At 39.7% G+C, this 22,513-nt stretch overlaps 1 protein-coding gene across 4 annotated transcripts in view; it reads left to right on the forward strand.

Annotated features, from left to right (window-relative positions):
• Positions 1-22,513, forward strand: part of GPR63 (G protein-coupled receptor 63) — a 30,710-nt gene that overhangs the window by 642 nt on the left and 7,555 nt on the right. For 2 of the 4 annotated variants that reach the window (XM_087775030.1, XM_087775027.1), the window contains exons 2-3: positions 17,381-17,466; positions 22,263-22,340. The gene's annotated coding sequence lies outside the window, so the exon portion shown is untranslated. Of the gene's footprint in view, positions 1-526; positions 588-669; positions 699-17,380; positions 17,467-22,262; positions 22,341-22,513 lie in introns of those variants that run through there. The other 2 variants (XM_087775029.1, XM_087775028.1) reach the window with 2 other exon arrangements.

Genomic DNA, 22,513 nt, shown 5'->3' on the forward strand with positions numbered 1-22,513 from the left:
GGCGGCAGTTCCGCGGGGCTGCGCTGCAGCTGCCCCCGATCCGAGGGGGGCGGTGGTCTGGGCGGCAGGAGGGGGCAGAGTTGCAGCGGGGATCTCCGAGAGCCCCGCACGGTTATGCCGGTTCCCCCAGCCGGGGTCCCACGGCCGGTAGGGCGCCCCAAGCCCCGGGGGGGACCCGCAGGCGTCCTGCCGCGTCCCCCGCCCGCGCCGCCGTGCCCGTGGGCTAGGCCGGTTCGGGGATCGGCGCCCCGAGGAGGCTGCGTGGGCCCAGGGCGGCCGGGCGCCCTCCCTCCCGCAGCCGTTGGCGGGCAACGGTCAGCGGCGCGCGGGCTCCGCGGCGGGCGGGCGCTGCCCGGGGGGCAGAGCGGGGCCCGGGGGCGGGAGCGTTGCCAGCCCCGGCCGGGCGCTCTCGGCCGCGTCCCGTGGCCGTGCGGGCGGCGGTGGGGGCCGGGTGCGGAGGCGGTGCGTGGGGGCCGCGCTTCCGGCTTGGGTTTCATCGCCGTGGGTTGGCCTGGCTCTTTGAAGCTCTCCGTCTGAATGCCACCGGGGGGCGGCGGCGCCCCTTCTTCCCTGGGGCGGGACACTTGGTGAGGGGCGCGGGGGGGGGGTGTGTGTGGGGGGTGGCTGCTCTCTGTCACCTGCTCTTCAGACTCTCGATTGTGCAAAACTCTTGGTCAGGGAGAACCCGCCGGTGTCTGGTACGGTGTGCGCGTTGCTCCTAATGTGGGGGGTCGCTCCTGGGGAAAAAAAAAAGAAGCGCCTCGCTTAAGAAAATGAAAAACAATTGGTATTTTTTAAACGAGTATGTAATTTTTATTTGGGTGTTCCACATGGTTTTCTTCATACTTGATTTTTAAAAGTAAGATGATCCAGTGCAGGCTAATATATCTAACAAAGCATATTATAAAGTTTTCCTTGTAAATCAGTAAAAACACTTTTCCTGGAAAACGGTGGATTTGCATGAAGATACAGGTAACGTACACATTTTAAATGGTCAGAGCTAGGTATAGCTGGCACGTTAGATTCATGCCCAAGAGGATTGTTAACTAAAATTGTTTATCCTTACTGAAAACACGAATGCTTAAACAGTGGCAAGTGGGTTTTGCACAATGCATTTTCTGTGGGACGTCTTTTATGTTCTGACATTAGAGCAAAGCCGGCAGAGGCATCGGATTGTGAAAGGGACAGTTTTAAATAGACCATTTCTAGATACCTGAAATTGTAAAGAGATTTCAAAGAGTACTGATAACACAGAATAGCAGTATATTGTCAGTTCTCAAATGTATTTTTACTGTTGTTTTTGCGCAGTTATCTATTGTGAAAATGTATTTGCCAACATTGCTGTAGCTACGTTTCCAGGATAACATAATAGATTCACTAATAGTTATATTTTTAGGCTACAGAAGCAGATTTGGTAATGACTGGTAATTAGAAGAATAATTATTTCTGAGTAACTTTCATTTGAAATATTTACTGCCAAATGATCGGCCCTCAGAAAGTCAGCTTCTTACGCTATTTTGCATGACTCATTTATTAGAGAGTGGCCTTACTGTAAGAGCATGTTAAATGTATAGAACTTTTTTTTTTTTTAACTGAGAAAAGAAATGAGACTGTGGACATTAGTAGATGATATGCAAGGTCTGTCTGCTCAGAGGGAACAGGAAGAAGCCAAGATGAGCTCTACTGATTTCTAATTTTCTTCTTGTATACTACAATGTGTAGATGACTTTTGTCAGGTGGTGCTGATCAGGCTATGCTCATATACTTCATTGCACGTGCCACTTCTAAAGTCTTCCTCTAAGAATAATAGCAGAGAAAGCCTGGAGAGGCTATGACCACTTCTCTACCAGTTAATTGTACCCAAGAGTGTTCTCTCTGGTCCTGAAGCCAACTGGCACAGATTAGCCCTTGTCAATGCTGCTAAACTCTCCTGCCTTCCAGAATGGGGTAGCTGAATACAGGCTGCTGGTTGGGACTGGCTCCTGGCCTGTGTGAAATCCGAAATCATGCCCAAGAATTGCATAGGAGAGCTGTAGCTGGCCTGGGTTAGAAGGATGCTGCACCAGTCTGTAGCAGTTCAGCGGCCTGTGTGACTGAGTTCCATTTCCTGGGAACAGTTCCTGGCATTGCTTGATTTACTAGTGTGGACATAGTCTATCAGTAACACTGTAAGTAGCCTCTCTTAACTCTGTGCTCAGTCATAGTGATTTAATTTCCCTGCATTGAGGATCTTGGGCACTATAAAATGCTGCTTTTCATAGTCAGCTGCTTAGAACTGTCAGGGCTGCTTTTTTCTCCACTTGTGCAGGTGGGCGAAAAGGGAGTAGGTGAAGGCTTGGTGGCTTTCCCACTTGCCCGTAAGGGAAGGGTTCGCAGGATCAGGGAAAGACTTACATGACTCGTTGTACTTGTTTAGGAATGTAGCAGAGCAGTGCATGTCCATAAGCAGTTCTGATGGCTAGATGTAAGCGCGTCCATGGCCTGTGTTCTTGTGCTGTTTTGCTGCTTTCCTAATTATTTTTTGTGTAAGTAGCAAGTTGGGCAGAGCAAGTATTTTTTAAAAAGCTCTGAATATTATTTACTTCTAAATGTCTTTTTTGTTACTGAAATTATGAACAAAGCCTCTGTACTTCATAACATTTTGTAAGCGTGTGTTTTAGTTCACGTTTTTGGAATATTTCACTGTTTGGTTCAATAATGAAACGATGCGTGTGCATTGTGTTTTATGCTGTGCTTGCTTTTTGGGTATCTATGTGTAGTTAATCTCGCATAATAGTCTCATAAATAAATTTCAAAGCAATTCTAAAGGATGTCAGACTTAATTGTTACAAAAGTGAGGCAAGAAGAAGTGTAACTCTTTATGTAAGGAATCCTAGCCATAGGATCCAGAAGTAGTCTCATATTGCAAATTGATCTGTCAGGTCACGCTGCCTCTCATAGACTTATAAAATACTTTAATAGAACAGTGTATTTTTTTTTTTGTCTGTATTTGCTGGCAGCTGATGTTTTGCTTATCTAGCTAGTAATGCAGTTTGAACTTAAGTATAGTCGCCTCCTTTCCAGTTGAGGATAAAGCTTAGATATTTACCTAAACCTTACGTATGTGATGGGACGTAGTAAATGCTTTAAAGTACTTTCCCAAGCAGACAGCTTGTCTCAGTGAAATTCCAGTTGATTTTGTTTGAATGAAACCTCATAAAATACAAATCTTAACATTGAGACATTTCAACATGTACTTTAGGAGAAAGGTGAGCTGTCCTTTTCTTCTGCCTCTATGTAAAAGCACTGATTCGGTAAGGTGTATTTACACTTAGGCACATGTTGAAGTGTCTGAGGAGTCCCGCTGGTTTGAATGGCACTTAGAGAAATCTCTTGCATAACTGTAACCTAATTTAACTCAATCTAGATGTATATTATACACAAGCTGTATTTAAAAGAGTATTGTTAAGACCACATAAGCACAGAAGTGTTTGGAAATTTAAAGCTTTGAAGTGGTGGTGATGTGGCTTTTGGGAGCTGTGCTTTATACTACATAGGATCTGATTTTTTCCAGAGCACTTAGCATCTCAAATTGGGCAACCAAAATTAATGGATGGTTATGATTTTTGCATCTCTTGTTCTTGATTTTCTCCTCCTTGGAGTTACTAAAGCAAGATTTGAATTTTGTTGATTAAATACGACATGGTGACACACAATAATTGTGGAGGAAGCAGGGTTTTGAACAGTTATTCATCTTGGTGAGCAGCGGGCCTTCCAAAGCAAGCTGGATTCTGTGTGGATAAATAATATTTAGTCATGTAGTTAAAGCCTATGTCATAGTGTTTAATTGTGGTTCTATAACTGCTACTTCTCAAGTCTTCAGAGCTTGACTTTCAAACCTTAATAGCATTCATTTTTTTAACATACTTTCTGGCTGTATAATTTTCCGAGTGCCTTTTTTTTTTTTGTCCCTAAAGCAAGTGGAAGCAAAAGGAGTATTTTTTTCCAGGGTATCTGTGATCACTTTCTATGTCCTTTGCGGAGTTAGAACCTCTAAATGCCAGTTCAAACTGTAACTGTTTGAGCTGTAGCAGTAGGTTGTGATCCATACGTGGATTGACAATGAAGGGAAATAGCATGCTTTATACATGGATTATGAAATGACCCACGTTACCTCGTAATTTTTATGTAATGTAATATAGCTGACTTAAGGAGGATGGTGAAACCGTGGGGCTTAGTTTCCATTCTGTCATCTGCAGGGCAGTGCTGTCTGGTGACTTTACTGTTGTTTTCCCTGCAATATTTTACTGACCGGTTTCTTCTGGGCCATCTTGTTGCCCAGCTGCTTCCTGCGTTTTTTTGGCAGATCCTTCTCTTGGTTGATTTAATATATAATTTCTAGTTGTTAGTCACTTTAGTTGGCCAGTTAGAATATTTTATCCTCATCTAGTTTGCAGCCCTCTAGTTGCACGGGTCACGTCAGCTGGCCAAGCAGATCAGGTCAAGAAAGCAAAGGGGAAACAGGCTTTCAGATCCAGTGTTCAGATTTAACAGGCCGTGGTGAAGGAACAGTCGCTGTTACAGCCTACAGTGGGCTGAGGCTGGAGTATGGAACTACAGAATAATTGAGATTGGAAGACACCTCAGGAGGTCATGCGGGCCAACACTCTGCTCAGCGCTGAGCCAGATTGAAAGTTAGATGAGGTTGCTTGGGATCATGTCCACTTGAGTTTTGAATATCCCCAAGGATGGAGATTCTGCAACCTCTGTGAGTAACCTGTTCCAGTGTTTGACCACTCTATTTTTTTTTTTTTTTTTCTTAAGGCCTAATTGAAGTTACCCGTACTGTAGCTTGTATGCAGTGTCCTTGTTTGTTGCTGTGAACCTCCAAGAAGAATCTGGTTCTTGTGCTCATTAAAAACAACTGATTTTTTTTCAGATGCTTAATAACACACTTTCTGTCAGAAATACGTTCAACTTTTGTCAAGCACATAAAAAACAATCCTCTTCCAGGCAGTCTTGCAGACCTTATTCAATAGCATGATGATCAAATCAGTTGAATTACTTTTTTTTTTTTTTTTTTTTAATGTGGGCAAAATAAAAATCTTTTGCTAGCCTTGCTTTTTGAAACAGATTACATGTTTGAAATTCCTCCTTTCTTTCTCCCACATGGTCATGCATTGTATTTTCCAGCAGGTGCCTGCCTCATTATGTGCAGTGAATGGATGCTGGTGGTTTAGGAGGTAAATCTAAGTCTTCAGTCTGAGCTTCTGAAAGCTAGCTATCTACTCCTGTGATTTATTTTTTTTCCAACCTCATTAGGTGTGTGGACCCCTGCGTAGCAAATTTCAACTCACAGACAATAGGCTACCTTTCAGGGGTCTTTTGGAAATAATCTGCAGAGGACTATGGTGATGCTGAGGTAGTCTCAAATAGCCTTCCAGGCGTTTGTACAGTCAATGGAGAAAAATAAGCTTGTCCAGAAAGTGGTTTATCCCACCTATGGCTGAATTACTTGCTCGGTGTCTCTCTGCTTTGTATCGTGAGAGTCTCAATGGCTCTTCTAGCTTTGCTATCCAGCTTTTAGGACAGCTATGTTTAGGCAAGGTTAATCCTTAGTGAGCACCTTTGCAGTCCTTTATTTTCTTGTCATTATTCAATATATGGTCACATGCCTTATTTACAACCAATTCTGAATGCTTAATGTGTCTTTCTTCTGTGGTGATTTTCAGCCCTATAATATCTCAGTTCTTCAGGAACATTAAATTATCTTCATTACCTCACTATTTTGTGCAAGTTATCTCCTCATTTTAAAAAGAGGAAAAAGGAAAAAAAGCAATAGGAAAAAGTTCACAAACAAGATGTTCAGTTTAGGTTGCTTTGAGCACAAAGGGAAAACTTTGCAACAAAGGGGGAGGAAAAGCAATTTTTAGCAAGTATTTTTGATGCAATTTGCAAAATAATAATCCTGTCTTTCTAAAGCTGTCTTAGCTAGAACTTCAAAACCTGATGCTACTTAGAAATGGTTATTGGTACAAGTTTCCTGCATCAGTAGTCTAATTCACAAAATTATCCCTTTCAAAGGATTGTACAAGGTTCATTGTGTATAATGATAGAAAAAAAGAGTATGATATCTTGTGAAAAAGAGACTACTTTTTTTGTCAAAGACTTGAAAAGTAATTTGAAAACATGTGATGCTATATGCTGATTAAATTCTTATCTTCAGTAGATAATACTCCAACAAGCGTTTCATTACTTGATCATTTTGATTTGGACTCTTCTGTCAGTTGTCACTTCTGAATTTTCTCTAGACGTTTTTCTGGAGTCCTACATGTTATTTGTGGATGTTTTACCTGCACATAATGTATTTGTGATGTTTTGGTTCCTGTATCACTAACCGCATGTGCATATGCTTTTGCATATAGAAACTCCGAAGTGCAGATAACGATTTCAAACTGTATTTGTATTTAAATTTCCTGTGCCTCCTCTTACTACCAAAATGATTTTAAGAAACAAAGTAAAAAATCTCCAAACTAAAATCCAAATTTCCCACATCTAGCCAAAGACATGCCGTGAAACACTGAAGGAATGTGTGTTATGTTTGCACTTCCATTCTCTCAAAAATGCAGAGATGCACACTGGTACCCCAGACCTTTGTATGCTTGTGTTGAGTACTCTGCAAAAATTTATGTGCAGCCTGGAGAGGAACTACCTGTTTATTTTTTGAGCAAAATCAACTGAGTAGCAGTGGGACCTCCCACCTCTTACCTTGCGTCTGATTTGAAGGGTTCATGAGTTGGTAGAGCTGAGGAGTTAATGCCATCCTTCACACTGCTGAATTCATTTGGCATGTCTTCTCAGGCTCCAAGTGTGTCCTTTATGATAAGGAGGTGACATTTGAAAGAAATGTGGCAATATTTAATACTGACTCACAAAGGCATGTTCAGAGTATTTATAACAGGGAGAGGTTGTACTATGTGTTACTGCTATCGGGACATCTGCATCTGCCATAAGAAATTTCCGTTGCATTTATTATGAGGGTAGAAATGGGGTTGAGTGCATGTGCTGACTGAAGTTAAAAGCCTTTTCCCTCCCCGTTCCCTTCATTTTGATAAGAAGGCAAGTTCCGACTACGTTCATCTTTTCTGGAAATAGCAAGTCAAAGCATGAAATCTCAGGTAATAGCACTTCTGCTGTTAAACTGCTAGATCCAAATGAACTGGATTAAATGTGTGTTTTCAAGGCCGCCACAAAAGATAGACTTGAAAAACCATCTCTAGGGTACACTGGCAATATGGTGATGCACTTTGAGCTGTTATCAGCAAGGCTGAAAATATAATAGTCCCCTATTCTCTCTGGTTTCCTCACTGTTTCCAAAGTCTCTCTCTGTTGCTGGATGTGCAGCTATTTGAATAATTAATCGCATTCTTCGTTTCTTGATGACAATATAAACAAATACGAATTAGGCACTCGCTCAGGGACTGATCAGTCACTGTAGTGGTCTTCCGAGATTTCGCACTTCTAAAATGATGAGGAAGATGGATGATCTCAATTCCACTGTAGTGTTTTGTGGCTCCTGGCAAGCTCCAGAGCACGCTGAGGGTTCCAGCATCCTAACTCCAGGAAGGGGGGGCCTGGTGAATCACTCCTGGGGTAGGCTGGTGTCAGCTGTTGACAGGGCAATTTCTGTAGTTTTCCGAAACTACGGAATTGTGGAATGCACCTATTAAGCATTATGCAGCTGTTCTATAGAAGCATACATTGGAATCAGTTGTTCAGGCAATACAGATGTATGCAGACCAATGTAGGTATGTAGAGGTATGGAGTTCATACACAGTACTGTTAAGAAACAAGATAATTAAAATAGATATCTGAAATGGTTTAGATGAATTTGCTTTCCAGAAATGCATGTTCTATCTAACTGCTGACTAAGCTTATGTGATTACTTCAAAGCTGTGTTGAAACTAGGTGAGATCAGTCTCAGCCCTAGTAGGAAGAAAATGTGTATGTGGGGAAAACCAGATGCTAATAAGGAGAGAGACTTCCTTAAGGCCTTAAGTTGGGGGTTCATATTGATGAGCACTTACTAAAGTTACCAGACATTGCCAAAAGGCCTACACAGTTCACTTCTCAGCCAGTCCAGGGATTTCTGAAAGCTCCAATCTCTCTTCAGTTGCCGTTAGCAGGTCAGGCAGTATGGACTTGTATGCCACCACTGTACTGTAGAGTCAGGCAAAGCTGTGCAGGTTTATCACTGAAATGGTTGACTGCATGGCAAAATCATTCTGTGGATTAAAGACTGGCTTGCTGTTGATGGGTCTTTGTGACACGTAGGCAATGAGGAGGTTGTTCCGCTCTACATAACCGATTCATTTTCCTGTGAGGTAAGAACTGGATTTCCTTTGCCAGATTGGAGTTTCCAAATTCAGGCAAAAAGGTATACAGTTAAGATGCATTCTGCCATTTTAAGTTGTATCTATTCATTCTGGTGGTAGAAGGCCTGATGTTATTCAGTTCATCTTAGCTTGGCTGTGGCGTTGGGGAATTGCTAGTTACCCTCCAGCTTTCCTGAATATTTTGTATTTGCGATTTTTATGCTCTTAACAATGTCTGAACGTTGCTGTTGAGGACTGGATTTTTATTTTAGTTTGTACAGATGATATTTATGGTTTTAGATGCAAAAACCTGAAGAGTAAGGGTTTTTAAGACAAGTGGCTCTACTTTGTAGTGTGATTAACTTTCATCAGGTCTTTTTGGCTGCCATTAATAGCATTGCATCCCAGGTCTTTCAGATTACTTCTCTTAGAAAAGTATTACGAGAACAGATTGACCTTGTGCAGTTCTGAAGGCTCCTTCAGCTGGGCACGGTGGAACCAAGAGGAGAGAAACGTTTTCATTTCTGAAACTCTTGGTGGAAGATGATACACAACATCTCTTCCTCTCAGAGCCAGGACTTAGGTCTTCAGCAGCTTCGCTTAGGACTGCAGTGTCAGGAAAGAGATGCTGTTGTAACGCTGAGAAGTTGAAAAGACTGTATGCCATTCTTAGTATGTGAATCACTTGTTCAGGCTAGAGCAGGGAGAGTTTGCGTGTGTGTTAAGAACATTATTGCCTTTCCAGATTCATTTATATGCTCACTAATCATGATGACTGTATGCTGTTTAAAATATAAATGGTTTTGAGCCTATTTCCGGTGTACAGGAGGATATGGTTTGGGAATTTAGCTTTCTGCAGCCAGATGGATTATAGTGTTGCTAAGGAAACAGACTATAAATGAAGTGGCAGCTGAGTGTCCCTAGAACATCAGACTGCTTGAAGCTGGTATTTTAAACTCATTTAGGTGGGTAGATAAATTGATGATGTGATGAGAAGTTAATTTCCTGTATTTTACAGTTAATTTTCACTGCTTTCTTAGTATTTACAAAAGGTACCTTAAATTCCCACTCAGACCACCTGGTATGTGGGTCACTGAACAAAAATTTGCTATTAAAATTACAAAGTGGACAAAAGCTGTACAGTAAAACAGCCTAAAATAATCATTAAAACTACTGCTCAGTGGATAGGTAATGGTGTAACGAAGACCTGGCAGCAGTATGGTCTTACTGAAAAACTGGGATTAGGAAGTAAACTGAAATTATTCAAAGTACATGGGAAAGAATAGAACTACTACGGAGCCGGCGAAGTTACTGATTTTGAGCTTCATGTATACGCTGTTTAACATTGATATTATACCTATTTGATTTACATATGTGAAGTTGCCCAGAGCAAGTGAATTGTTCGGTTTTGATAGTTGCTCTGCCCAAGAGACCTTGGCTCTTTTTTCTAATGCTTTTGCTGAAAATGTATCAGGTTTCCACACCAGGGTTATTCACTGATACAACAGGATTTTTTTTTTCTTCCCACAGAGAAGGGCAAGCATAGCTGAACCATTCTAGCTAAGCATGTGACTATAGGGATAAAGACTTGAGCCCAGAGGACAGGCGGCAACCACTGCCGTTGGTAAGATGGACTGACTGGACAAGAAGGCAGGAAGAGTTCTGAACAGCCTGAAATACCTACAAACCTCAGACTTTTAAAAGGGTACAGATAGGGTGTGGATCTTCCCCCTCCCACTTCCCAAGGTTTCCAACATAAGAGGTAAAGTAACGTGCTTATTTCACGTTGCTTGCTTTACTCGTAAGTGCCTTGTGTTCCTGCAGTTAAAGTCCATTCTTTGCAACGTGATGGGCTTGGAAACTCTGAAATACTAGAGAAGGTAATGGTATCCATGTTCTCAGCATTGTGTGAGTTGTGGTTTAAGATAAAAGGAATGACTCGACTGCATCTAGATACGATACATTTAGAATTGCACCCACTTCCAAAAAAAAGTGGTGATATCAGATAGATGGATAGTGAAGGGCAGCAGAAAAACCTAACGCAAGCGTCTGCTCTGCTGTTTTAAAGTTCTGTCCCATGCATACAAGGGTGTAAATTCAAGCACGTGAGCAAGTGGTTATAACTTCATTTATGGGGCATATCTACTCAAAATGAGACTGTCATGGACTGAATATGCATGAGTTTCGCAGGCTATGTTTGCTTAAGAAGAAAAGGAATAAAAGCAGGCTGGGAGGAGAACAGGCAATGGTTGAATCTGTAGAAACTTGGCTTCGCTACTTCTGTAACAAAAAAAGGAGATCTCAAAAGGTCTTTGTAACACTGAAAATTATAAGAACTTGCCAAACAAAGATAGTTGTGAGCTAAATATGAAATGGAGGGCCAAGGAAGGATTTAAAGTATATACGGGTGGTCGGTGGTATTGCCATTCTGTGTTTTCTGGATTGAAATGAAACTGTTTTCCATTCTGGAAAATGAGTCAGGGTTCCAGCAGTGTTAAACGTCTTCAACATGCAGCATTTAAACTGTTATTTAGAGTACACTGGAGAGAACCATTTCTGGTCTTTTCAGCCAGGTAGGCAACAGAGGTCATTGTGGGGATGGCATTAAGTGCACTATAACCTTTCCCTCCATGTTTGTCATATGACTGGATTTATTGCATTAATGTGAGTACTGTTGATCTAGATGTGGATCAGGGTCTGCCGCTGTCTTATCACTGGAAACAGTAGCCAGGAGCACACTACAGCTGTCACAGTATGTAACTCATGACTCTTCCTCTTTAATTGCCCCTTTGCTGAGGGACTTTAGGACTGAGCCAGTTTAATTGCTGTGTGGCTGTTTGCTCCCTGAAGAATGCCTTGCATCTTTCCTGAAAGTCTCTTTCTCATCTGCTGACAAACTGTATGCCCGTTGTGTAGTGGAAGGAGCTGTAGGACCCATGAGAAAGCTGGCAACAAAGAGCATGCTGTGGACCAGATTAACTGTTGTTGCAAAGTGCCCATAGGAAAGGGATAGTAGGAAGAAGACAGCCAGCCAGATGAAAATGTTCTGAAGGATTAATTGTGGCTCTTGGACTGTTGGTTGAACCTGGATGGCAAATATTTTGAGGGAACTAAAGTAAATGTACCATACTATAGCCAGGTGTGCTGGAACAAGTCTTGTTGAAGTGAATAGTTTTTTGTGTAAACAAAACAACAATGTATAAACAAGCAGTTTTGGCTTTTATTGGAGAGGTTTTGTAGAATCATGTTAAATTTAACAAGATTTTCAATGGAAAAAACAATAATGATTTCATAGGCAAAAAACTGTATAGAAGTTATTTTCAGCCAGCTATGTGAGTGTAAAGGAGCTGCTAACAGAAGCTTGACTATTACCTCTGGAGTAGGAAAGTGGTTTTGATAGAAATAAAGAGAAAATAATCAGAAGATGAGACAAAAATACTTAACTTTAAATCAATCCCAGAGAAAGACAGAAAAAAAATATTTTTCTTGTCAGTCATGACATCCTAATACAGAATCCTTTAAAATGACCTGCAAACCTTCCCCAGTAGTTTAAAATCTTTTTTCTTTTTTTTTTTCTTTCCCCCTTCTGTCTTGGAAATATAGAGGGAACATCACTTCTGGTTTTATATCTGTTCTTTTTGATGTCTTGTACCAAATAATGTAAATTCTAACATGAACAATATTTCAGGATTTATAAAGAGATTTATAGAGAGCACAGAGGCAAGGGTTTCATTTTCTGATCTCTTATGTTGGATGTCATTACAACTTGTTTTCCTATAAATCTATCCCATAACTTTCACTTGTTACTGACTTTTGTGTGTTTCAGTGTTTTAAAAAAAACCTATACAAGTCTCTTGATCTGAGTTTTTCAGTGGTTGCTGAGTAGTTACAATCAAATTAGAAATTGTGTTAAGTTTATTATTCTATTTAGAGTTACCCTGCATGCAAGATGATAAATTCCATACAGTATTTTCTCAGAATCAGTTTCATATTGAAATTGAGACCCAATAGCTTCTCTGTAACTGAAGAAACACTTTGATACTATTTGCAAAATGAGTTAATTAAGCATACTCTACCAGCTTCTGACTAAGTAGGGAAATACGCTTTTGAGTGACCAAAGTGGAAGACAACATGAGTTAATGTGTGACTTCTTCCTGGTGAGGTAATACTTCTTTTCCTAGGTTTGGAGTTTTTTGGGTTGGTGGTGGTTTGGGGTTTTTTTTCTGTTTTTTTTTTTTTTTTTTTGTTGTTGTTGTTTGGTTTTTGTTGGTTTTTTTTTTTTTAATAATAAGTAATTATTTTTAAAAATACTGTGAAAATCCCTCACTTTTTTTACCGGAGGAAGTTTTCTGTGGAAACAAGCCTTTCTTAAATATGAAGTTTGTGAACTGGAAACTGCTGTAACTCTGTCCATGTGAGACATTTGATTTGGCCTACTGTTTGTTTAACAGTTCCCAAGTACCACAAAACCACTGAGTGTTGCAAAAACACTACAATTAACTGTCAAGTTATTTGTAACCTTTAATGTACTTAAAAAGATTGTTCCTACAAAGGATTTGAATCCTTCAGTTGATAAGCTTATTTGTTTGCTTTTCATTGTTATTAAAAAAAACCCAAAACAAACAAACAATAAAAGAAATAATGATATCTTGTATTACATTAAAAAAAAAAAGAAAGAATGATCTCTTGTATTACATTAAAACAGGGCAGTGTGCTTTAAAAATCACCAGGCTGACTCATTTAAATATTTTTGGCTTGTAAATTTAATCATTTTTTTTAGCTGTCTGTGATGTGTGTTCCCAGCTCTGCCTGTCACGTCTGTACAGAAATTGTTAGTGCCTTATTGCATAGGGTCTGAATGTCTGTTATATGTCATCTCACCCTGAGAGTTGTCCAAATGGGAACTCTCAATTTAACTGTCTTTTTTAATCTCTAGTGTGAACAGATGTCTAACTAGGATTGTTTCTCAGAAACAATTGCTATCTTGAAAGTGTTACTCCAGTTGGTTGGCATGAGACAAAAATAATTCTAAAGCTATTAAAACAATTAGATGACACGGATAACTATGAAGAAGTAGTTAGTTTATTTAGTCTCTGTTTCTGTGTTATGAAACATAAATTGCTATTGTAACATGTAGCTGATTTTTAATAGACTAATTTAGACTAATCAAAGTATAGGGTAAATCTGGGGAAAAAAATCAAAGGAACACAACTGTTAAGAGTATTTTGTTGCATTAAGCCTTTTATGTTTGTTTTTGGCTGAATAGAGATGCTAATAAGTATTGAAAATACATACATACATGTGTGTATATGTATAAGAAGAAAACTGTATAATATAAATACATAAATATGCATATAAACTAAGTCTATGTCTAATTCTCTGCTAAATCCTACCCTTGCAGTCTTTATGGACTCTCAGAACAGGATACTGCAAGCAGCAGCATTTCTGTTGCTGAAATACAGTCACCTCATTTAACTTGCTACCAGCACCTCTTCTCTGTGAACCAAGTGCCAAGAAGGAAGATCTGTAACATCTGTATTACAGCAGCAAGACTCTTGGGCAGCAGCAGAATTTGGCTGTAGCATGAGCTGAATCCCTATGGGAAAAGCAGAATCAGGGCTGATCCCTTTGCTCTGGGAACTATACCAAATCCCAGGAACCTGTTGTGGGCAGCACACAGTGTGAAAAGAGTACAACTTGAGTCATTCTAATCACTTTTCCATTAGCATCCCTGTATGTTTTCATAAAAAGACGAATTTTTGTTAAAAGCAATTTTGTTTCAAAAAACAGATATGTTTTTGTGGGAGAGACAGCTTAATAAATTCCATCAACGTAGAATGCTGTTGATGATGGGGTTACCATTTTTATAAGATGAATTTTGTAAGCCCTTGCATTTTGGTAGAAATTAATGTGCTAACGGCTGTTGTCAAAACTACTGACAAATAAGAAAATCCATCTTCCCCTGTTTTTAGCAGAAAGCAATAGTGTATGTCGGGTGTACTTGGGCACTGCAAAGGAGGTAAGACTGATGTAATACAAGATGCTTTTAGGTCTTTACCTTATGGTATATGAGGTGAAACATCTTCACAGACCTCAGTCTTCCATTCAGAGAATATACTGGAGAAGTTGATCTAGTTGAAAAGCCGTAATAGCCTTGGGACAACTCTGTTAAAGCTTTCTGACTTGAAGCAGGCTTTTTTGCTTGCCTATTATCTTCTGATAGACTGACTTTTTGGTGAAAAAAGGAAGCTTTCAGTATTTCAGTTTATTTTTGCCCATGGTTTGACTTAATATCCCAAGAAAATGTTAAGAAAACTTGCTAAAAAATAGCCGTGGACTAGGTGCAACTAGATGTAGAGAGCTGTCGGTAAAGTATTTAAGGAAAGTTATGACTCATTTGAAAAGCAATGATATACTGAAAACATTTCATAATATTTTTGAGACCTTCTCTAGCCTGTTGCTAAGTCTCTAATGTAATCTAAATGCTTGTGGGAAACATTTTTAAGTTTAACGGTGTTTAAGATCTCTGTGATTTCAGTTCCCTATTTCAGTTCTTTGCAAATGACAGTTCCTGGTTTGGGGAATCAAAATATACCTAATAAAGATGCACATTCCTCTAAGATCATCAGTAATTACAAGTTTTGCACTGTTCTCGCTTATGGCACAGCGCTGTCTTGAATGTGAATGCCTCTTAGTATATAGAAGCCAAATCTAGATCTTATGCCTTGGTCTGTGTACCCCAACATCTCACAGCTTCAGGCCAGAAATGTGAAGCTTTTAAATTTACTTGCCAGGGTCTGTTAGTCCAGATCAATCCTTGTGCTTCAGGACTGGGGAGCTGGGTGGAGGAATGAGTAAGTGAATGAGGAAGAGGTCAGGACTACCCTTTCAGTAGCTCTGCCAGCTCTAAATGCTGATATCAAGCTTGTCATTCCACAAGTAGAGCTCTTTGCAGGTACGGGAATCCTTGTATTCAAATTTCATTGCAGGATTGTGAAGGGTTACAGAGCTTTTCCCTTCTGTTCTTACAAAAAAGCCTGACTAATCATTTATAGTGTGGGGGGAGGAATGTCGTTTTGAAACGGTGTTAACCCCTGATTGCCAACAGAAAACTACCCAAAGCAATCTCACTCGGTGAAGAGCAAGCTCTTCAAGGTACTCAAACTTAGTAAAATTTTCCAAATTGACTTTGAAAAAGTGCTTTTATTTTTTCCCTTCTTGGAGGCTTGACGTGGAAGAACTTTCTAGTTTATGCTGATGTTTTGGATGCTTTTCTAAATTGGTTTTAAAGGTACTTTTAATGAGAGTTGGAAATACTTTCTGTAAGAAACACATAAGTAGAGAGAAGAAATGGTTCTTATGTCAGAGAATGTGCTTGTCTGGTGGGAAGATCTGACAGGTTGTCACTGTATTTCATCTGTCCAAGTTCCTGGCAGAGTCTTCTGCCTGCTGGCAAACGTATTCGCTTCTTTGATACTTTGGAAAGCCTAAGAGGGAAGATTACCGGTTCATAATACTTATCTCACAAAAGAGGGAACAAACCAAGTGGTGAAAGTCTAATGGCTACATTTTATCTCTTCTATACATAACTAAATCTGAGACTTGTGTTTTTCCTTCCCACCTTGTTCTGTGGAACAAATGTAAAGATCAAATTTTTGTGCTAATGGAAAATAATTTGTATCAATAGATTGTCAGGAAGATCTTTCAGACACTGACTTCCATTGTGGCTAAATAATGTGTTTGTTCTGCAGAAGGCAGATTTCTCAGCAGCCGCCAGTCTTGCAAATCAGGCCTTGTGTTTTGGGTGTTTGAAGTCCATGTTAAGTTGGTTGCAGATACAGAAACTCAGCACTCAAATGGTTGGAGGAACCAGGAGATTATGAGTGGTCCTACAGTGCAGTTTGTTCCTACTGCTTCCCTTGTAGGAGGTCATTGTAAACGCATTGGCTGGTTTGTCCTCCAGCTGCCGTGTACAGCATTTATTTAGAAACTTGTTCCTGAAAGATCCTGACACCTTTTGCTCCAGTGTGGAGGTGACTTACAGATGTTCCAAAAGCTTCTTCTGGCAGAAATTAAAAGTCGCATAGCCTTTTTAAAACCAGCATGTGAAAGTGTCTGTGTCCCACGTCTTTATTCTTTTGATTTTTATATATAAACAATATTTGTATATAAATCGGGTCACTGAGATCTTTTAGTGTGACATAAACTCAGCTGTCAAGGCTCACTGAAATTTTCTGGCTTCCTTCTGAGAGGATAAGGAAAACCTACATTGAAAATTGACATTCTCAGTTAACAGGTATGTCATGATGGAATATGCAGCTTTTTAGCTATGTTAGGCCCAGTTTACAGAAACCATTTTGACTACTTGAGGCATAATAGCATTCTGCTGCTGATGGATACGGGAGCATGTAAAGTAAGTGCTGAGATCCTGCATTGAAACTTTCATCGTTCATTCTTCCTCTCTAGGCCTGTTTTCTTGACCTTTGTTTTTCCGATACTATTACACTGATATCTTTGTGAATTGTGGGAACTTTATTCGGCTTCTTCATGATGTTAAATCCTGTGGATTTAAATGACATTTTTTCTGAGAGGCTTTGGGGGGTCTCAAGATCAGGATCCTGATGTTTAAGGCTAAGCATGTATTTTAATAGATCCAATAAGACTTGTGTCATCTAACTGCTCTGTGCTTGTCTACAAATCAAATAAATGCATCTGAATGAGATCTAAAACAACATGTTACTCCAGTCCTGGCAAATGTTAGTATTAAATGGTGAGATTCTTCTGCTCCACAGGTGAGATAGCTGAGGATCTCTTTGGTTTGATGAAACTTAGATGCCTTGGTCCTGCCTCAAGTCTGTGCCTTCTGCAAGAAAGGGGCATGTGATCTGCCTTTTGTCAGGAGACACAATGTATTCTACCTCTCCCAATAAAAAGAAAGTTTTATTACAGGAAAAACTTTTGCTGTTCTGATCTTGTCCTGCCTTGTGTGTAAATATGTTGCCAACTTTTTTTTCTTTTTTTCACAGGTTATTTGGTAAGGGAATACTTTGCTGAACAGAACAGCACAAGATGACTTATGATTCCTGCTCTTCACGGGAGCCTGTTTGGATTGGTATGCCTTTTTTTTTTTTTTTTTTTTTTTTTAATTTGTCAAACTGGCATATGGTGATTGCATGTATAATCCAAAGGTCCACTTAAAATTCAGGAAGCCAAGCATTTAGGAAGCTTCCAACTTGTTAGTTGTATGTTAATAACTAGGCAGAAACTATGAATTAAAAGAGTATGTTTTGAATAATATTTTCAATGTTTACATTGAACTACAGTATTCAATTAGCTCTTCAACATGAATATGGTTAATATGACCATTGAATTAGTGGAAAAGTTAGGAGTTGGGGGAATATTGTGACAGTACTTGAAATTAACCTAGACCTGCATAAGTCCTTTCACATGATCTACAAATCGAGAACATGATTTTTCCCAAGAGCTAAGAAAATAGAATTATTCTTTACATTTTGCATAGTTGTGGTTTAGAATAGTAATAATGATTCCCATGGCTGACACTTCTTGACAGTTAATGGCTCTCTGAATTAAGGACAGAAAGAAATATCCTCAAGAGGGCAATTAGTTGTACTTAATGACTCAAAGCAGAGGTGGCTGTTTCCCACAATACTTTCCTATGAAAATTGCCACAGTAGTGTTTATAGAGTGGAAAAAAGGAAAATTTCCTAAATTAAACTAATGCCTCTTGTGAATAGTTTTATGGGTCAGCTACTCATGCGGTGTAGTTGATTAGTTTCAATTTAGGATATGTAAATAGGTATTAAAACTGAAAACTGGTAGTTCCTTTTAGGAGGAACAGTTAGGTGAGTAAGAACATTGTCCCTGCTGATTTGTGCTCTGACTCATTCTTTGCACTGGCTTTAGCAGAAAGGATTCCATTGCAATACATTCCTGCCCCTGCTTAATGGCATAGGAAACAATGCTCAATTCATATGGAGAGGGGAGTGTGTCCCGGGCTTCTTTGTACAATAATGGGGTGTCAGAGAGCACATACTTGTTTATTTTCTATCAACTCATAAATTTTTTTGAAAACAAAATAAGCCCATGGCCTTCGTGTTTGTTGTTGACTTTATTCTTTTTTTCTCCTAAGAGTATTTTGCTTTTTTAATATTTTTTATGTTGCAGAAATTGTTTTTGCCAAGGTGTTACCTTCAAAATAAAACCATTGGTAGTAGCTATAAAGCACGCAGAAGCTTACCATTTGTGACCACTTAAAACATCCCCAAGAAATAGGATCACTGTACCAGTCATTGCTAGCTTCAGGTTTCTGAAGAAGAATGATTTCTGTGTGCTGGATCAAATCTTGTGCTAGGCAGTACTGGAAATATGCGTACTTTTAGCAGATAAGTTTAATAAATCATTGAACATTTTGGCAGCTGTTCATAGCATGTTCTGATCTGCATTAAACATAACTGTTATTATGGTACTGTTACGTTCCCTGTTTTGTCTGCGTTGGAGTTACTGGTTTTGACTGATGTTGGCTTTGCATATAAGATGTAATCTTTTATTTCTGGTTGAGCATGCTACCCAAATTTTGAGCGGAAACCTTTTAGCTTCAAAAACTGTTAAAAACAGACGCCATAGTTCTAGCAATAATTATATTTGATGAATGAAATTTGTGTGGTATTTAGCTTTAAGTGTGTACTTCATTGAAATAATTGTGTCTATTATGTTCCATAAAAAGAAAGTTGCATATGAGTGAGAACCTTGCTTGAGAGAAAATGTGCATAGCCAGTAATTTTCAGCACTGAAATGGAAAAAAGTGATTGTGTGAAGCTTTTTTGCATCTGAAAAGAATCAGTGAGAGTACATGTTCCAAAAGTGAGAATGCTGTGACAAAAAGGTATCTGCCTCTTGCAAGAGTACTTTGACCATCAATAAGCTTACCCATTTAAACTGCCAAAGCATGGTCGTCTCTTACAAGCTATGTGATTACCATTCAGCGATGACTCTGGCTTTGAAATTACAGGATCTGTCTTTCTCAGAGAGTGAGTGAGAACTGAAATGAAATTGCTGTGAAGTTATCTTAGTGGTCCCTTTCAGTTTAAATTTCTATCCTTATGTAATTTTTGGGAAGTTGTAAGGGTAGGAAGAGGGATGGAGGTGCATGTTTAGTAATCATGTGGATGCTTATGGTAGAAGCCCTTTAAGTAGCAAAAAAACCCTGCCCAACCCCCCAGAAAAAAACAAACAAAAAAAAAAAGGGAAAAATTTATATATGACTGCTACAGAAGAAATCCTCTTGAATTTATTGGCTGAAATGCCCATCACTTTTATGTATGATGATAGCCAAGAAAGAGCGTAACTAACTTGCCTGCGGGTTAGATAAGTGTAACTCCAAAACACATTTGAGCATGCAGATTCAGTATGCGGTGCACGGAGAGATTTCCTACCTCAGAGTGACAAGCAGAGTAGAGAGAAGGGTGCTGCCTGGAAACCATCAATCAGGAAGCAACAAGCCCAGGAGCAACACTCAAAAGTTTCTTTCTGCCTGGGTTCCAAAGCCCGCAGTCCTCTTACTAGGTTAGGTGTCGTCTTTGCAACAGCTGATCACTGCTCACTCTTTTGTCCTTGAAAAGAAGATATGGCTGATGACTTATGCAACAGCCAAACAGCTAACACTTGCATCCCACTTTAAGTACTTGGCTGAGTCCAGGCAGCAGCTTGCTTGAGGTCATTCTCCTCCTCTTCTCTAACACTGTACAGAAAAGCATACAAGCTTCACACTGAGGGGAGAAAGCACAAAATAGGAGGTAGCTATTTGCTTAGAGAACTGGGATGGTGAGACACACACATGAGGTTATTTTTCTTAGTCACTTTTTCCAGGTTTCTTAGGAATACTCTATAGACACCTGAGTCCTTTGTCCTTTGCTATACACTGGATGCTACTGGCTTGAGAAATGCAGGGTAGCACAATCTTTTTGACTAAATTAAGGGTGCAGAACACTTTTCCTCCTAATCCCCTTGTCTGATTCCTTCTGTTTAGAAGGACAATTTGTGATAAAGCAGTGTTTTCTAAAACTTTGATTCCTTACCTTGGAACATTTGCAGTTGTTTTTTTTTCTCTTTAGAGCTTTTATGATACATGTTGTCATCTAAGGCTCTGCTGAACTTCATGATTCAGAGTGTAAAGTTGTGTGGCATAAATATGTTTAAAGACCTGTAAACTTAACCTAAGTGAGCAAATTCTGTTGTATATATTTAAAGTTAGTCGAGTAACTGCATGTATGTGCTCAAAATGTCTGTATTCAAATCAGATGGCCATGTACCCTTTGCAGTCAGCAGAGGGAGATAGGCACTTCATGAGGGTGATTCACTTCTTCCTGACATGGACATATGTGTAAAGATCACGTGAAATATGTCGTAAATTGCCTTCTAAATCCACAGAAGCTCTGTGGCATCCACAGCACCCTGTGGCAAGTATTTTCACAATTAATAGTGAGATAATCATTTCCAGTTCTGGGCTCCTTGGTTCAAGAGATACATGGACATATTGGAGAGAGTCTAGTGAAGGGCTACAAAGATGATGAAAAGACTGGAGCTTCTCTTCTGTGAGGAAAGGCCGAGAGAGCTGGGGCTGTTCAGCCTGGAGCAGAGAAGGCTCAGGGGGATCTTACCAATGTATATAAATACCTGTAGGGAGAGTGCGAAGAGGACAGAGCCAGACTCTTTTCAGTGGTGCCCAGTGACAGAACCAGAGGCAGTGGGCACAAACTGAAACACAGGAGGTTCCCTGTGAACATCAGGAAACACTTTTTTCCACTGTAAGGGAGACCGAGCACTGGCAGAGGTTGCCCAGAGAGGTTGTGGAGTGTTCATCCTTGGAGATACTCAGAAGCCATCTACTAGACATGGTCCTGGGCATCTGACTCTAGGTGGCCCTGCTTGAGCAGAGGGTTTGGACAAGATGACCTCCAGAGGTCCCTTCCAACCTCAACCATTCTGGGACTTTGTGATTCCTTTGGCTTTTCCTATTCGTGTGTTATGAGAGACAGCAATCATTCACTTTCCCTGTGCCACTAGTAATTCTGTAGACTTCTATGACACCTTTTTTGAGTCACTTTTGAGTGGAGATCAGGTGGAGCAGAACTGAATATAGTACTGAAGATAGGAGGTGCTATGGATGTGTACTGTGGCAGGTAGTGTATATAAATATACAGTGTATGTAGATAGCTCCTGCTTTTCTTCTCTGTTTCTTTGCTAACAATTCTGAACACTTGGCTGATGTTTTCCTAGAGCAGACTATCAAAACTTAAAGATCTTTTTTTTCTTCTGGATGGTAATCGTTGGTTTAGCATCTGTTACTGTGCAGATAACTTTTTTTTTTCGATACATGCATAGCTTTACCTCTAGCAACACTGAATTTTACCTGGTGATCTATTAGCTTGTCACTAACTGTCATGAGGTCCCTCTGTACCTCTTTATAGTTGACCTTTGTTTTTATTAAATGGCTCTGAAAAACAGTTCATGTTCATCATCAGCAAATGTTGTGGTTTTGCATTTCCCTCTTCTCCCCTATAGGTTGAAGAGCTTGAACCCCAGTATAGATTTTCTTTGTAGGATCATTCTGGTGACGTTTTTTTGCTGCAAAACTAACTGCTCCTTCTTTTGTTTCCTATTTTAAACTGAGTATTGCTTGTGAGAGGGCTTTACATTTATTTAATGGCAGATTAGTTTCTTTTAGAGCTTTGGTGGAGAGACCTTGTCAAAAACAATAAGAATTGCAAAAGTTACCTTTGCTGGCTCATTGCTTACAGAGCTCTAAAAGATACTGCCCCAGGGATCTAATTTTCTGTGCTCCATGATTTTAGATCCGGAATCATTTCTTGAATTTATGCTCTTTTGCAGTCCCTCAGGAACGCTACGGCTTCCTTCCCTCTTCAGTGTTCTTGGCTTGTGGATTCATAAACCTTGGTGGAACTTTGGGTGAGATTTTCGTGTTCATTGCTAAAATCCTTGCTTATTTATCCTGGAAAGCTGTGTTAACCTTTCTGCTGTCGGTTACATATTTTATTCTAACAAATATGTTAAAAAAGACTAATAAAGGAAAGGTTTATAAAGACCAAAGAAAGAGTAGTTTTGGCTACTATATATGCTCT

Source organism: Nipponia nippon, unplaced genomic scaffold (assembly GCF_047370975.1).
Source record: "Nipponia nippon isolate SJK-2023a ecotype South Korea unplaced genomic scaffold, ASM4737097v1 scaffold_4, whole genome shotgun sequence".
In the NCBI taxonomy this organism is placed as follows: Eukaryota; Metazoa; Chordata; class Aves; order Pelecaniformes; family Threskiornithidae; genus Nipponia; species Nipponia nippon.